This window comes from Phocoena sinus, chromosome 7 (assembly GCF_008692025.1).
Source record: "Phocoena sinus isolate mPhoSin1 chromosome 7, mPhoSin1.pri, whole genome shotgun sequence".
Classification (NCBI taxonomy): domain Eukaryota; kingdom Metazoa; phylum Chordata; class Mammalia; order Artiodactyla; family Phocoenidae; genus Phocoena; species Phocoena sinus.
In genome coordinates, this window is record NC_045769.1 from 59,095,594 (window position 1) to 59,112,493 (window position 16,900).

At 46.3% G+C, this 16,900-nt stretch overlaps 1 protein-coding gene across 3 annotated transcripts in view; it reads left to right on the forward strand.

The window, feature by feature from the left end:
* Nucleotides 1-1,055: 1,055 nt before the first annotated feature.
* The window catches only part of WIPF1 (WAS/WASL interacting protein family member 1), a 115,751-nt gene continuing 99,906 nt past the window's right edge, over nucleotides 1,056-16,900 (forward strand). The window contains exons 1-2 of one of the 3 annotated variants that reach the window (XM_032637534.1): nucleotides 1,137-1,207; nucleotides 14,771-14,942. The gene's annotated coding sequence lies outside the window, so the exon portion shown is untranslated. Of the gene's footprint in view, nucleotides 1,208-14,770; nucleotides 14,943-16,900 lie in introns of all 3 variants that reach the window. The other 2 variants (XM_032637531.1, XM_032637535.1) reach the window with 2 other exon arrangements.

The window sequence follows — 16,900 nt, forward strand, 5'->3', positions numbered from 1 at the left end:
CCATGTTACCGACCTCTTTCCCAGAAGAATTATTGTATCTGTTAAGAGCATGCATGTCAAGGTCCAAGTATGCACATGGAAACTGGCATAGGAGCAGACAGCCTAAAGTCAAGGATGAACCACCTTTTCAGCCTAGGACATCAATTCTGAAGTGCCTATGTTCCCACCTTTTCTGCTTTTATTTAAGGGGATACGCAGCCTTGATATTTTAACAATATGATTAAATGGTTATTATATCGATCGTAACTTGTTCTTTTCAAACGCACACGTTCTAACATCTGTGTCGTCTTAGTGTGTATTAACTTTTCTTTGGAGCCTGGAGATGGCGGCTTTCAGAGCCGGTCAGTAACAGCTCCGACAACAGAGTAGAGCTTCAGCTTTCTCCAAAAGTGTGCTGTTGATGCCACCGTATTTGAGAATGTGGGTGGCTGATGACAAATCCATCCCCACTAGGAGCAAAACCATTCAATCCCAGCCAATTCTTGGCGCTGGTGGGAGGGGGAGGGGGAGGGGGGAGGGGGAGGGGCGGGCATCTTTACACGAGAGGAGTAGCAGTGCTGTCCCCATGCAGTGTTCAGGAAGACAGATGTGGATGGACCCTGGGCCTCTGTGGGCGCCACTCCATTTTAAAATTTATTTTTAAGATGAATTTCTATTTAAGATGTCTCAAAGCAGGCCCCTTCTTTTGAGAACAGAGGAGAAGGCGATGAGAAAAGGCTTTCCCTCGGGGTTGGGGGGTAACCCCGGCAGCGGGAAGCTGGAGAGCTTGCAGTCCTTGGGGGAAAGGGCCCTCGGCTGGACACCCCTTCCAGTTCCCGCTCCTCTGCAAACACAGGGGAGGGAGACGGAGCGACACACGAGCCCCAGACTCCTAACCGCCCCACTACTGCCACGTTCCTCCAGGGTCCCGAGGCCGCGGGGCGCAGAACCTCGGCAAGGGCAGCGCGGGCGCGGCGCGCAGACAGGAGGGCGAAGGGCAGACGGCTGCCTCGCCGCGCGTCCACATGTGGCAGGGCCGCAGGGGGGTGGGGACCGGGAGCCGAGGGGGAGGGTTTACATCGCAGCGAAGTTCCCGGATGGTCGCAGCCTCCCGGCGCTGAGCACTTTTCCTGCCCGGTTGCTTAGCCCTACGGACTGGGGAGAAGTTTACCAGAAAAAAATGCCCGGCGCGCCGCGAGGCCCTGGAGCCCCACGGAGCCGCTGCGCGGTAAGGGACGCGCTGCCGCCGCCACCGAGGGCGCGACCGGGTTCCGGGGACTCAGGGCAACGCCCGTGGAGACCCTGGCAGCCGCCGGGGAACCCGGGGAGGGGCTGGGCGGCGCGGCGCGGCTCGGCGCCGGGTGGGCACGGGCGGGGGCCGCGGGGACGTCGGGGCTGCGTCCGCTGCGGGCGGGGGCGCGGGCGCGTGGTCTTTTGGGGGGCTCGACTCGGGGCCCGGCGGCTCGCGCGTCCTGCCGGCTGGCCGACGGGCGGGGGAAGAAGGGGCCGCGGACCGATGGGCTCCGGACGCAGGCGCCTCTGGGGCTGGGCGCGCTGCTTGGCTTCCGCCGAGCCTGGGGCCGCCCGGGGGGGCTCGGCCCCGCTCGCGCTGTGGGTACCCGGGGCAGGGGGCTTCGCGGGGATGCGCTGGGGCGCGTCTTCCCCCTTGCTCCCATCCCCAGCGCCGGCGGATGGGGACTTTCGGGCATCTCCGGGCCAGTTCCTGCTCTGGAGCCGCTTCGCTTTCTTCGCTGGGGAATCGTACCCATCCCGCAACTCGGCTTCCCAAACTCCCTTCCCGCCGGGTGCCCCAGGCTGCTGCTCGCGCAGTGGGCGGTGTAGACGCGCGCGTTCGATGTGTGCAGTGACCTTAGAGGACTTATAGTCCCCGTCAGCGATTTTCTCCTGGGGCCTCTCCCGAACTTTCCGGACAGCTTCACTGCAGTCTCACTCCCTCTACATTTTCTTTTTAAAATAGAACAGTTAAAGAAAGTTGCAAGGGTAAGAGAAACCAGCTGACCCAGTCAGGGGGACCCTAAATCTTCAACTCGTGTTTAGACTTTGAACTCTTTGAGATTAACAAAGGGTGCTTCTGCGAGGGGCCCAGCCTGGCCAGGTCCTTGGTCCTGCTCAGTCCCGGAGGAATACATATTCCTTCCTGGGCCACCGGCTCCTGACTTTATCTCAGTTCTCTGGGAAGCCTCTCAGGTCGTCAGCAGTGACTGGATGGACTTGGTACCTTTTTCTGAAAATTGCGTGTCACTATTGTCCCCTACATGGTCACTGGACCCCACCCCCAATCATTGGCCGTGGGTAGTCCCAGGCTTTAGGCGGTGCAGCCGCGGAGCCCCTGGACAGAGTCCCGCCCTAGGTGGGTTTTCTTTTGCGTTTCCCAAGGCAATTCCAAAACAATACTGCAGCTTCATTTTGAGTCATTGGCATATTTTTTCCTCCTCAAAAAAATGACTTTTTCTCTAGCGGATAAAATAACTCCGAAGAATTTTCCTTTTCAGTTTGCATAAAATACTTTTTGACTTCCGGAGGTGAGAGATCCTGCATAGGCCAGCAATATTTACATCTTAATCCCTCTTTACAGTGCTTACAACTCTGCCTTCACTCTTGCTGTGTATCTTTACCTGCCTGACATCCCCACAAGGTTGAGTTTCTCAGGGACCAAATCCGCCGCCACCTGTAGGAGCCCATTACCTGTTGAGTGGAATTGTGCAGACTAGACTCTGCAGATGTTATTAAAACATTTTAATATCATCTTCTTCCTTGGGACCTACCCAACCTCTGCCATAATTTTGGCTCCCTGAGCAGCACATAAACTCTTAGGTTTGTGTGATGTAGAACAGAGAGATTTGTAAGCAAGGTAAAATCAGATTCTGGTACATTTAGAGACAATGAGATTACTTCCAGGTGGAGAGATTCATGCCTTCTTTCATTTGTTTGTTCATTTCAGCAATTAAGTGTCTACTGTGTGTTCAACCACTTTCTGGCCCCTTAGGCATATCATGCATATTGTGTACCTTGAGCCTCACTTATCTCATCCAAGAAATGGGGTTGATAACCTTTGCTCTTCCTCCATCTCATCGTGTGAGGATCAGGTGGGATAATGGCGTGTGAAACAGCAAAAAGCAGCACAGCACAGGGCATTGGAGGGCCACACAGACACAATAAAGGGCTAAAGTTGTGGGACAGGGGCAGTGAGGAGGTGGGATGCCTTTACTTTTTAAACGCACTGTCTTAGTTGCTCTGGCCAGGGATGAGCCCGCTTTTGTGGGAAGTATTTGTTACTGGGTCTGTGTCACTGTCTTAGATATTTCAGGGTGTTCCTCACTACGGTTGTAATTTTAGGAACATATATGGTTTTTACAGCGCACCTCAGGAGAACAGAATTAAAGAAAAGTGCCTTTTGTTGTTGTTGCTGTAACCCCTTCGGTTTTCAGCATCTGTTATTTGGGATTGTGTGTCCCAGAGGCGTCATCTTCCGGAAGCCTGCCCTCCCGTGAGGTCTACCAAATTCCTAATGATTTTCATACAGAGGTTTCTCTGCCACTGTGACCCAGCAATCCACAATTATGTTGCAGTGCTGGACGGTTTGTTAGGCCTTGTGAATAGCCAGGACCCACGTATGTGAATCGGCTCACAGTTGAAATCAAGCAACATGCTCATTTGGCATTGAGGGTCCCTTTTAGGGGTCACTGTTGTGCCCTGTGCCAGGGTAGAAGGGGAGACCTAGCTCAGAAGCAGATGGGGTTTGGTCCCTGAATGCTTACCTCCTGGTAGAGATGAGACATGGTTTGGAACAGCAGGAATTCAGGGTAGAATGTGGTAAATACGATGAAAAAAAGGTACAGAGCAAATACAGGGAATTTAGAGAGTGAAATTACTTCCAGCTGGAGGGAGTCAGTCTTCCCTCATTTGTCTATCTAACGAGTATTTACCAAGTGTCTTCCATGTGCCAGGCATGGGAAGATTCATAGGCACATGTACATTGTGTTCCATCTTCCCTGCTCCAACTGAGGAACAGTTCAGTTTCCTCCTCCCTGGGAGAAATGAATACTTCCTTACCGGCCTCATTGCCCAGCCCAACATTTATCAGTTGTTCTCACCTTGTAGGGATTACGGTCAGGTTAGAATAATTAACTCTGCCTTTTATACTTTGAAGTAATAAAAACTCTGAGGCTCACCATATTCCCCAGAATACCTTCAATTAGTTGAGAAACGCTATCTACCTAACACGCTTTAACCAGTATTGAAGTACGCTGGTCCTTAGTCATGGGTGTGACTTAAAAAGGCTTGATTCTGTAAGGCTGGGGTGAGGCCCAGGAATCTATTTTTGAAAGCCCCCGCAGGTGGTACTGACGTACTACCACCTGCAGAGTCCCTGAAGGTAAAAACCGTGAGCCAGGAGGTCAGGCAGATCTTCCATTCCCAGCTCTGTCTTCCACATGTTCTGCGACTTCTGTTTCTTTATCTTTAAAATCAGAGTACTGTAACCACCTGTACCTACGGGGTTGTTCGGAGGGTCGGATGAAGTCATGGATGTGAATCACTTGGCGGATTATCCAGGACATGCTGCTGCTAGGTATTTGTGGGCCATTATTATTATTATTTTTCTTCAGCTAAGACAGCAAAAGAGATGATTTATTGTACACATGTTACATTCAGCCACAGCTGAGAACAGAACTAGTCCAGAATGTCACAAGTCCAGGGCAAAGGACTGAAAGGGACCGTTTTGATACCAGTAAGATGGGTCTCTCAGAGGTGGTCGAGGCGATCGGAATGGCCATAAATGTTCCGGATCCATTGAGACAAGTTCTAGACAGTTGGCATGCAGTCCGACGACTTGTACCAGCGTGCCTGGCCTCTGGCTTCCGTTGTTTCTGCTCCCGTGGCTTCCATGGGTGTACGAGTTTACTTGGACCTCTGCCCCATCTCTCTTGCGCTTCAGCCTGCGCCTTTGCTTCTTCCTCCACCACCACCTCCTCTGCTTCTCCCCAAACTATCCTTCCTCTCCCAACAGCTCTTGGGCACCCTTGAGGACCCAGTGATCCAGAACGATGGCGGCCTTCCCTTGCCACGTCTACTGCCACAATCTCCAGTTCTTACAGCCTCAGCCCACCGGCAGGGACTGCTCACCTTCGCTCTCGTGGTGCGGAGGTTTCTCAGAAGATGGCGCCAAGGCCGAGACTGTGGGTCATTGTTATTATCGGTGTTAATTTGTGCAAAACACTGTGTAGGTATTCTTCTTTCCATATGGAAATGAAAAAAGAGCCTAAACGTAGGAACTGCTTTTGTATATAAATTAACACATAATAATCCCTCAGCTGTCTGTAGTTTATTGAGCATTTCACACTGATCACCTCACGTATTCTCTTAACAGCTGAGGAGGAGGGATATCACAGAGGAGAACATCAGTGTGGGGGGTGAGGGGAGGGCTACCGGCCTGTGGTATCTGCTTAGCCAATCAAGCTACTCTGCTGAGACGACCAGGGCAGATAAAGGGCCAGGGGAAGAAAGATGTGCTACTTTCCTGTCCCTTTGGCACCAGGAAGTGCTGGGGTAACATGTTGTGGTGGTCGCACAGTGGCCCTCATCCGTGTGGGGTGACCAGGGGGACCGCCTGTCCCAGGCCAAGCTGCTTTGGTCACAGGTAGAGCGCCCACGCCCACCTGATGGGAGCAGCTCTGCTCTCGTGTTCTCTGGTGGCCAGGAGTCAAGAAACGTTGGCTGATTCCTGGGGAGCCTGCTCAGCATTGCAGGCGTCAGGTCAGGCATCCATACTTGGTGAGAAGTCAAAAATAATTGACTTTGCTAATACTCAATAAAAGAAGGACGTAGCTAAAATAAACAGGCAAAACAATCACCTACAATTTTCATTAGTTTAGAAGCTTCAGAAACATGGTTCATATTGTAAAACCATGTTGCTGTGATGTTATACAAGTAGTCATCCCTTGGTGTCCGAGGGGCATTGGCCCAGGGCTCCCTGTGGATAGCAAAATCTGCAGATGTATAAAAATCTGCTGACTATAACACTTTAGCATTGCCTACGAGGGATATATTGTTTCTCTTCTAATAAGCCATCTTTCCATTGTAACTCAGTAACTTCCTTTTAACTTCCTTTTATTGCTTAGTTATATTAATTTAAGTGAATCAGATTTTCAAAGCTTTCTGTGATCTGGCCCAAGCTTTACAAAACCTCTCCTTCCTTTCCTTCCTTCCTTCCTGCCTTCCTTCCTCCCTCCCTGCCTCCCTCCCTCCCTCCCTCCCTTCCTACCTCCCTTCCTCCCTCTTTCCTTTCTTTAACATTACCACTTACTGTGTGTCATTTAATTGAATCATTTAATAGTCACACAGCCCCATGAGGTAGATTCTATACGTGTATGTGGAGCCTGAGACTGAGAGAAGTTCGGTAACTTGCCCAAGGCCACACAGCTAGTGACAGAACTAGTATTCAAGCCTGGGGCAGTCTGATTCCAAGCTCTGCACTTTTAACCCTTAACTTCACCTTCTGCTGTATTATACACGACTTTTCATTGCTGTGGACTCCAGCCAAAGATTCTTTTCCATTCCCATCTGTATGCCTCTGCTTTGCCATTTCTTCTCTTGACACTGCCCTTCTCCTCACTTGTATGTTGAATCCTATAGATTCTTCATGTTGGCCACAAGTACTTGTTGAGAAGAAAAATAGCAGACTTTGTTAATACTCAATAAGAGAAGAATACAGCTAAAAGAAACAGGAGACACAATCACCTACAAATTTTGTTAGTTCAGTGGCTTCGATGAACATGGTTCACATTGTAAAAACATGCTTCTTAAGAAAAGTCGAAACGCCGTCTTCTTCTGGAGCCGATTCATCCCTCTTCTTAGTAAATTCTCATTGCTGTCTGTTTGGGCCTCACCTGTGGCTCGGAATCCAGTCTATTCTGTATTGGAGTCACTTGCATGTGTTTTTTTTCTCCCTCATTAGATTGTAAACTCTTTGAAGGAAATAACTTAATTTTTTTTTTTTTTTTACCTTCTCTCAGAAACAGTAGGTTCTCAATTAATGTTTGTTGAATGACAGTTTATTTCTACCACTCTGGTTGTAAGGTTTGAGGTGAGTGAATTTTTTACGAAGGCAAAGTCGATTTTGATGTTGGCTTCTGAAGATGCTGGGAAACAAGTTTCATCCTAAGAGTGATTTCATCCTTCACCATGATTGATATGTATAATACATTACTTTTCATCACACACATAATTATCTTTAAATGCTGTTTATCTTTATTTCTTCCAAATTGAAAAATAACAATGATCCTAATAATAAAGGAATGGGATTTTGTGTTCTTGTGGGGAATGTGGAAATTATTATTGTAGAACCTAAGAAGTAACATTTCCTGATCTAATACCTGTATGTGGTTCACTTCCACGTTAGTGAGTGTTCAGGCTCTCCCACCCACGGATTTTCCATCTTTTTCTTTGAGCTAAGAGGTGATGTACAACTTGAGAAAGGAGTTTAAGCAAAATTGAAGGACATTAGCCTCTCCCCAGACTGCCACAGACTCCTTTGTATTTGGAGGATAAATAGTCCTCTCAGGTAAGAGGTGTCTGCAGGAGGAAGGAAATGGTGAATGAAATGGAAAGTTGAGGGCCAAATAGTTTCCTTGGCCAGAGGAGTCAATTACGATTTAAAATAAAAGTAAATTTTACATATGTTCTATTTTTCTTACATAGGCAATACACGTCTATCTATCTATCTATATATACACACACACATTTACATTATTTAAATATATGTTTTCTCTCATAGGCAATACTTGGTTACTTTAAATACTGAATATGTAATGTGTACACCTTACCTCGTTGTAACAGCGAAACACAGTTTGATTACATTCCTCCTATTCTCCCTCCTCCACCCCACATGTTTGAGACTGGGTTATTTGCATTTTGCTTGCCTGATAGTTTCAGCGTTTCTTGGACATATTGCTACTGTGTTCTTAATAGTTGCATGGCATTCTGCTGTCCGGCTGGATATATTTTCCTGTTCAATGACCATCTTCTCATCTGTTAGCTCTCGCTAATGATGCCCAGACAACTAGTCCATTGAGTCAAGTCAGACAACCAACCAATTCAGTGACAGCGCCAATATAATCATCTAGTTGGCTTACACAGACCAAATGGGCAGTTGGTTGAATTTCTTGCTTTTCAACCACTTGTGTGTCACCCAGCCCGCTTCTGAAACTTCCCAAGCATTTTTCTATAGACTTATGCAGGAGATTAGGTCTGTTGACTAAGAATTTAGGCCTGGGAGGGACCAAGAAAGAAATCTGGCCACTTCTTTGATGCAATTTTGAAGTGTTGAACATGTTATCAAATAATATTTCAGGAAACTCTGAGACTGTTTTCTGCCCTAGGCAGGATAGATTTTGAAAGCAGAGAACCTTTAGACCTTGGAGAAGATCTTGAGAAAACATGTACCCTAGCTATTTTTTTAAAAAAATGTAAACAGTGAGGTCAGTGTCTTTACCACAATAGACTTGTGTTATGGGGATGGATATTTAAATAGAGGAGACAGATCAGCCAGACATATAAGGGGAAGAAATGGGTATTCTTGAGCAGGCTCATGTAACGTAAGGAGCACATGTATTTGCTGCGGGAGGGTCTTTCAGGAAGGACCGGGGTGATGGATTGAGAGAAAAGGGTGGGGGCAGGGAGAATACAACAAGACGAAACCAGTTATCTTTCCCAGGTCCCAGAAGGCAGGCTGGGGGACACTAAGACAAGTTTTCAGATGGTACTGACATTTCTAATTCAATTTTTGAGGGCCTAGAAAAAGGCAAAGTAGTTGAAGTCTTTTTAAAAATCTTTAAAAAGTAGTAGTTTACTTTAGCAGTGCCTATTCTTATCTATTAGAGCTAGAATTTGATTGCCGCACATGGTTTAAAATTTAACCCAAAGCATCAGTTTAAATAATCCCAGGTTTTGTGAGTAAAATTCCACATTATTCTTTTCCCTAGAGTTTTAGCACTGCTTAAAAAAAAAAGCCTCACGTGTTGTTTGAGACAAAATAAAAAATTAGATCATTGTTAAAATTGGGGATTACTTTACGTGGTACTTTACAAAGATGTTGGAGCTAGAACCTTATTAATTAAACATTGTAAACCTTTCCCCCCTTAATCCTCTCCCTTTGATGAGGAACTGGCAGAAGAAAAAGAGAAAACAATTCTCAGTTGGTTAAAGGACTGTGCATGGGGTATTATGGTATTACTTTAACCACAACATTCCTTTCTGGTCAGAATTTTTGCATACATCATCTCTACTTTGCTGTGAAGAAACATGTCCCTTTTGTCAACCACCAAGCCAGGTGCTCAGTCTTTGTAATTCAGTCTTTGCTTCCTTGTTTTTGCTGAAAATGTGACTCTTATCACTTAAAAAAAATTAAATTATAGTTTTTACCTTGTTGAGATTACAGAAGTATTATGTGCTTGATATAAATAAAACAGAAGAGAAAGACATATACAAAGAAAAAGTTAATTTTTCTCCTGTGTCTCTCAAATCTAACCACTCGAGGTAATCCATATTACCAGTTTGGGGTGTGCCCTTCTTTTCTCTTTGCTTATAAAACTATGTACAACTATATATGCACATATATAGTTTTTCTATTAAAAATAGAAACCTTATACACATTAGGCTACGTGATTTTTAATTGCGGCATACTTGACACAAAACATTGTATAAGTTTAAGGTATACAACAAGTTGATTTGATACACTCATATATTGTAGTATATTACCACCATAGATTGGCTAGCCTCCAACATGTCACATAATTATCATTTCTTTTTAGTGATGAGAACAGTTAAGATCTAGTCTCTTAGCAACTTTCGAGTATTTAAAACAGTATTGTTAACTGTAATCACAATACTGTACATTAGATCCCTAGAACTTATTCATCTTCTGACTGCAAGTTTGTACCCTTTGACCAACATCTTCCCAATTCTCCTACCTCCCCCCACCCTACGCTGGCCCTGGTAACCACCATTCTAATCTCTGTTTCTACAAGTTCAGCTTTTTTAGATTCTACATTTAAGTGAGATCATACAGCATTTGTCTTTTTCTGACTTATTTCACTTAGCATAATACCTTCAAGATCCATCCATGTTGTCAGAAATGGAAGGATTTCCTTCTTTTTCTTGGCTGAATAATATTTGTGTGTGTGAGATATTTTCTGTATCCATCCATTGATGAACACTTAGGTTGTTTCCTTATCTTGGCTGTTGTAAATAATGCTACCATAAACATGGGGGTGAAGATATCTTTTTTGATATCCACAAGATTTATTTTTTATTTATTTATTTACTTTTGGCTGCGTTGGGTCTTCATTGCCGCGCGTGGGCTTTCTGTAGTGTGGTGAGCGGGGGCTACTCTTCGTTGCGGTGCGTGGGCTTCTCATTGCAGTGGCTTCTCTTGTTGCGGAGCATGGGCTCTAGGCACACGGGCTTCAGTAGTTGCAAGCATGCGGGCTCAGTAGTTGTGGCACGCGGGCCCTAGAGTGCGTGGGCTTCAGTAGTTGCGGTGCATGGGCTCTAGGACCTGTGGACTTCAGTAGATGTGGCATGCAGGCTCAGAGGTTGTGGCTCGCGGGCTGTAGAGCACAGGCTCAGTAGTTGTGGCTCACGGGCTTAATTGCTCCGCTGCATATGGGATCTTCCCGGACCAGGGATTGAACCCATGTCCCCTACATTGGCAGGCGGAGTTTTAACCACTGCGCCACCAGGGAAGTCCCAAGATTTTTTTTTTTTTAACATAACAAAACATTATAGCCATTCTCTCCAAATTAAAAACTCATTTATATTATGGCTGATTGATATTCCGTAATTTAACCGTTCATATTATTTCAAGTTTTGTGCTACTACAGTTCTTCCCCGAATATCCGTGTGTTCAGAACATACTAGCATACAGAAGCTTTGATTTCTGTCACAGTCCCTAAAGTGGTATTACTTTCTAAGAGTTGTAGTAATTCATAGTCCTACTAAAACTATTTGAAAATATCTGTTGAAAATATCTGTTTCCCCACATCTTTGCCAGTGTAATTCATTTTAGAAGTATAAACTTTCTAATCTCTTTTTCCTGTTTTGTTTCACATGATTTCTTTAGGGAGCACTTGTCACTCTCTTTACCTTTTTTTCTTTTTTAATTCCATTCATTTGAATTATTCATGCCCTGTCTTTTCCTTAATTTTCTAATGTGCATATGGTTTGTCTTCTAGACCTGGAGAAGAGAAACTTGAGCCTAAGCTCACTGAGCTTAATTGTTCTGTATTGAAATGAAACAAACACTTGATATCTACATATAACAAAGTAGATACAGAACTTTTGATTCCAATTTTCTCTTTCTGAAGTATATTATATAAGAAATGTCTCAAGAAATATAAATGTCTTACCAGGAAAAATGGAAACTTATAAAACGCAAAGATGGGAAATTTTAAAGGAGTTTTAAGCTTGCACAGCTAACTGGGTTTCCCTCTTGAATCTTAAGTCTGAAGACAAACATTCTTTGAGGAGCATTAGTTATAAGTTATGCTGAATTACATCAAGAGGAAAAAGTGAATCATAGCAGATAGGAATTTAAACCTGGAGTGTGGTTGAAAGCCCCTGTCCTTGTTGCTCCCGCTTGTTTTTCTGGGAGGTGAGACTAGATTCCACTGCTCCTGTCCTTGTAGTTGCTGAGTTCACTATAAAATTATTTGTATATAACTCCAGCAGTACATTGGTTAATCAGAAACAGCTGTACAACTGTATTCATTTATATGAACAGAATAACTAAATCAATCTGCAAAATTTCTTGTATCTGGGTAGGTTGGGCCAACATTGTGTAGCCCAGAATAATAACAGTGCTTTGTAACTAACCTGACACAGATGGCAAAAAGATTGTGTCTGGGCAGCAGACGTTGGAACTGAAAATTAAGAAGCCCTGTGAGTCCTTGATATCTGCCATAATAAAATGTTGCTCTATTTTTAATGTGAGTGTTTTAAAGGCTAGGAAGCTTCGTAAAGGGATGTCCTGTTTAAGAAAGAACACATCAGAGTTGGACCCTCTGAGAGTTGGATCTCCTGAATGAGGCTGAATTGTCCAGATCAGTGTCCCCGGAAAGATCAGTTTGTACCTCCTGCCAAACTGTCGGGGCTGCGACAAGCCAAGGGCCTCCTGCTGGGAAAGGCCACAGACTAGACGGGCAAACTGACGTGTCTGCCTGGAGGGAGCCAGGCCAAAGCAGGGAGAGGCACAGGGTTCCAGGCGAGACTGAGGCTGAAGTCCTGGCATAATGGAGCCAGAGGAATTCCTCAGAACGTGTGTTCTTGTGCAGAACCCTGAGGTCCACGGGAGCTGAGTGAGTTCAGAATGCAGCCTTGTCCGTATGCTCTCACAGTCTGTCTTTTTTTTTTTTTTTTTTTGCGGTACGCGGGCCTCTCACTGTTGTGGCCTCTCCCGTTGCGGAGCACAGGCTCCGGACGCGCAGGCTCAGCGGCCATGGCTCACGGGCCCAGCCGCTCCGCGGCATGTGGGATCTTCCCGGACCAGGGCACGAACCCGTGTCCCCTGCATAGGCAGGCGGACTCTCAACCACTGCGCCACCAGGGAAGCCCCGCAGTCAGTCTTAATGGAGACTTTAGTGCAGTAAGATGGGAGGTCTGATGAGAACAGGAAAATCTCTAGACCTTGAGTCTCCATGGGTGGCCCAGTCCTGCAGGACTGAACTCTCCACCACTCAAAAAAACAGGTTATTCTCAAGGCCAGAAATCCACTGGCCCTCAACTAGCCAGAGTCCTGTCTGGACTGGGTTCTGGGTACCAGGTTGGCCTTGTTACATAGCTGTATTAGGTTTTAGCCAGAGAGTGGCAGTGAGGGAAAGCAGTGCCCAGGGGGAACTGGGCACGGACCCTAGTTTTGGCATTGGGATTTGCAAACACTCAGCTTCTTGGGGCCTCATATGCTGTTGCCTGAGGGCATGTGTCCCCTCTGCCCTGCCTTCACTTTCACTCTGCCCCTGGTTTTGGATGTCCATCAGTCCTCAGAAATAGACTCTTGAAAGTCAAGTCACTTTCAGTCTAAGACCTGATATCAACCAGCTTATTTACTTAATTCCTTTTGCACTGAATCCTCTGCTAAAGGTAGAGTAGTAAAGTGAGTGCAGAAGAGCCGTAGACTAGGAGTTTACCGTTGTTTTGTAATCCCAGCTTTGCTGCCTAGTGGTCACATGACCTTGACAACAATAAAACACTGTGCAAAAATAGAGTAGGGGAATTTGTAAGAATGGGAAGAAGGCTGAGGCTAGGATGTCTGTGATGCCTGTGGTGGGACAGACCGGACATCTCCAGATAAGGCACTGTCTAAACAATGCAGTTGTTAACAGTTTAACTTATCAGTCAGAAATTTGATAAGTCCGAAATGTTACTTTACCTGTTTTTGACTAAGTATTAGGTAAATAAGGGAGAGAAATAGATGTTTATCTCATTCCTCATTTAGCTAAAATAGTGTGGCTGTGTGACGTGGAACTCACAGGGTTCTTCATTAATACTTGAATCTTACTGTATGCTTGAAAAAAGACCATTAGCTATTATCCCAAGATTTTCTTGTAATGTTATTTGTGGGAGTGAGACGTGAACCAGGTGAGTCCAGGTATGCCTGGCAGATCTTATTATTTTTTTTTTTTTTGGCGGTACGCGGGCCTCTCACTGTTGTGGCCTCTCCCGTTGCGGAGCACAGGCTCCGGACGCGCAGTCACGGCTCACGGGCCTAGCCGCTCCGCGGCATGTGGGATCTTCCCGGACCAGGGCACGAACCCGTGTCCCCTGCCTTGGCAGGAGGACTCTCAACCACTGCGCCACCAGGGAAGCCCTGGCAGATCTTATTTTATTTACATCCAGTGAAAATCACACTAGCTCGTGTGTACCTACACACATCCATTATACTCACTTTTATTCTGTATTAGTGCACACATGGTCCCAACCCTGAAACCCTGTGTCCTCATCATCTACCACCCATAGGTGCATGTGTACACACACACACACACACACACGTGCACACACATGTCATTGGCTTACCCCTTTTAAAGAACACTTCAGATAGAGCCAGGAAGTACCAGTTCTAAACGTTGCTGGGAAAGCACATGGATTGCTGAGTTTTGTACACATCTGCCTTTGCAGTGTCTTAGAAAGCAGAGGTCATTGCTCACTAATGTGCCCTTTGTACAGTCTCAGACCAAACACCAAATGCAGGTGACTGTAAGTGTGCGCTTTGGAGGATGTTCGCTACGATGGTGGGGATTCCCGGGGGTGGAGAAAAATACCCACTTGGGGCTTTGCCTTGGGAGTTCTGCAGTGACCATTGATTGGTGGTTGTGACCATCGCTGGGTGAGTGTCTTGTTTGTGTTTCTTAATCCTGGTCTGAGGAACAGCACATTGCTGTTTTGGCTCAGAGGCAGACCGTCTTGGATGGCATCCAAGAAACCGCACACTGCTCTTGCTTCTTGAGATTGGTGCTAACATTACAGGGTCTCCAGTTGTGCATAGAAAGATCCTGGACCAACACACTGGTAAATGGTACCCCTGTGGACTCTTTGCTTTACAGAGACGTTAGACAAACTTGGCCACCCCGGAAACTGAACCTTAGGACTGGTGCCCGAGGGAGCCCAACCACCATTTGTAGATAAGGTTGTGACTAGGAGAAGATGCTTTCTGAGTTCCAAACCAGATGCCCATGGAAGGATGGAGGCCTAGTAGAAACTTCCCCTTTGTTCCCTTCAGCTCTGGCCCCAGCAACACAGAGAGAGGAAGGAAAAGGGAGGATGTTCCTGGTGGTGGAGAGAGTACAGAGGTCAGCAGTGACAACAGGGAAAGGATCCGGTGGTCCTGAGCTACGGGGAGACGCCTCAGCAGTGGGAGTGAAGGGACTCGGATCCTAAGCGTCCTCTGCAGGGTAAGAAGCTTCCTGACCTAGGGAGGTTGCTGGGTGGGGGCCCTGGAAGTGCAGGGAAAAGTGGTGAGCTGCACTAAGCGGTGGCCGCCCTTACTAAGAAGTCATTAGGAAACAGAAGCAAGAGGGTGCCTGCCTGCTCTCGCTTACAGACAGAAGTCAGGAATGAATTATTCCTCTTCAGATTTCTAGTAATGATGTTCGGACAAGGAGTAATAATAATAGCATCTAATAACATAGATATTGCTTAGTATGTGCCAGGTAATGTTCTAAGTGCTCTGAATTAACTCACTGAATCCATATAACAACCCTATGAGGCAGACACTATTATCTTCATTTTACAGGTGAGGAATTTGAGGATGGTCAGCTTGTCCAAGTTCACATGGCTAACTTGGCAGAGGTGAGATTCAGTCGAGTCCGTGTGGCTTCAGAGCCTGCTCTGAACCACAGTGCCCACCTGCCCCTTCAGTAAGGGACATTCAGTTGTAAAGGACCTAGGTGGCCCCAGCTTTCTTCATGTAGATGGTTGACCATTGATCCATTGTTCTGGGGAAGTAACCTGGACTTCCTGTTTCTCTGCATACTTCTGGGTTAGTGTCACCAATGCATTGCAAAGAGGACAGCCAGAAAAAATAAAGACCAACAGCTGACCTGTCAGCAGAAGGGCCTGCTCTTTTCATGGTGTTTGGAGTACCACGTTAGCTTTACTCTGAATCACCCACTTTAACACCTGACACCCGTCACAGCCATACATTCTAAATGACCCCTAAGACTTCAGCAGTCTCTAATGAAGAAGAAAATCTTCCTAGAGTGTCACAAATGCTGCCTAGTATCATTGAGTAGTGACACGTGATGTTCTCAAAAATAAATGAACAGGGGCTTCCCTAGAGGCACAGTGGTTAAGAATCTGCCTGCCAATGCAAGGGACACGGGTTCAGTCCCTGGTCCAGGAAGATCCCACATGCCGCGGAGCAACTAAGCCCGTGCATCACAACTACTGAGCCCAAGTGCTACAACTACTGAGCCCAAGTGCTGCAACTACTGAAGCCCGCATGCCTAGAGCCCATGCTCCACAACAAGGGAAACCACCGCAGTGAGAAGCCTGTGCACCACAACGAAGAGTAGCCCCCGCTCGCCACAACTAGAGAAAGCCCGTGCGCAGCAACAAAGACCCAACACAGCCAAAAAAAAAAAAATTAAAAAAATTAAAAAAAAAGAATAAATGAATGACATTCAACCTGTGGGGAAGGAGTATAATATTCAACTATAAAATGTAGAATCTTTCATAAAATCCCAGAATGTTGGACATGGGAAGCCAAGTGAAGAGGAAGACCATTTTGCCTAACCTCTCGGTAGAAGGAGAACCCCAGAGAAGTTATGTGACTTGCCCAAGGCCAATGGCTAGTTGGTAACAGGCCTGCTGAGTTCCAGTCCAGTTCTCTTTCCTCTGCCTGAGACTGTATAAAATATTCTGTAAGTGATTTTCTTATTAAATTACAGATGAAACAAAGAATGGTCTATTTCTTTGCTGGGCAGGGCCAAGGTTAACACTGACTTAAAGATGTGAGGGATGCAGCTGGACACCTCCTTCAGGTACAGGACGCAGTAAGCCCAGGTGAGGAAAAGGCAAGGCAGGGTTCCAGTGGCAGCTGCTCCCTGGGAGTTTGCAGTACTGAGCCTCTGCCTTCTAGAAGGTCCCTGGTACCCTCTGCTCAAGTCTCTTTTGGAGGTTAGGGAATGAAACTGACTCGGCTTATAGCCGAGTTCAGTGAGGGACGTGAGGGAGAAGAGGAAATGGTCACTTCCTATCCATAGAGAAAAATGTTTCTCAAAACCCTGCTGCTGTCAGGCAGCCAGGCCTTAGCCAAGCTCTGGCCATATTGGCCTTGGGGCCCGAGAGGCCTGCCCGCTACAGGGCTCTTTCTTGCTCCATTGCTGGGATGGAGAACATCGAGCCCTTC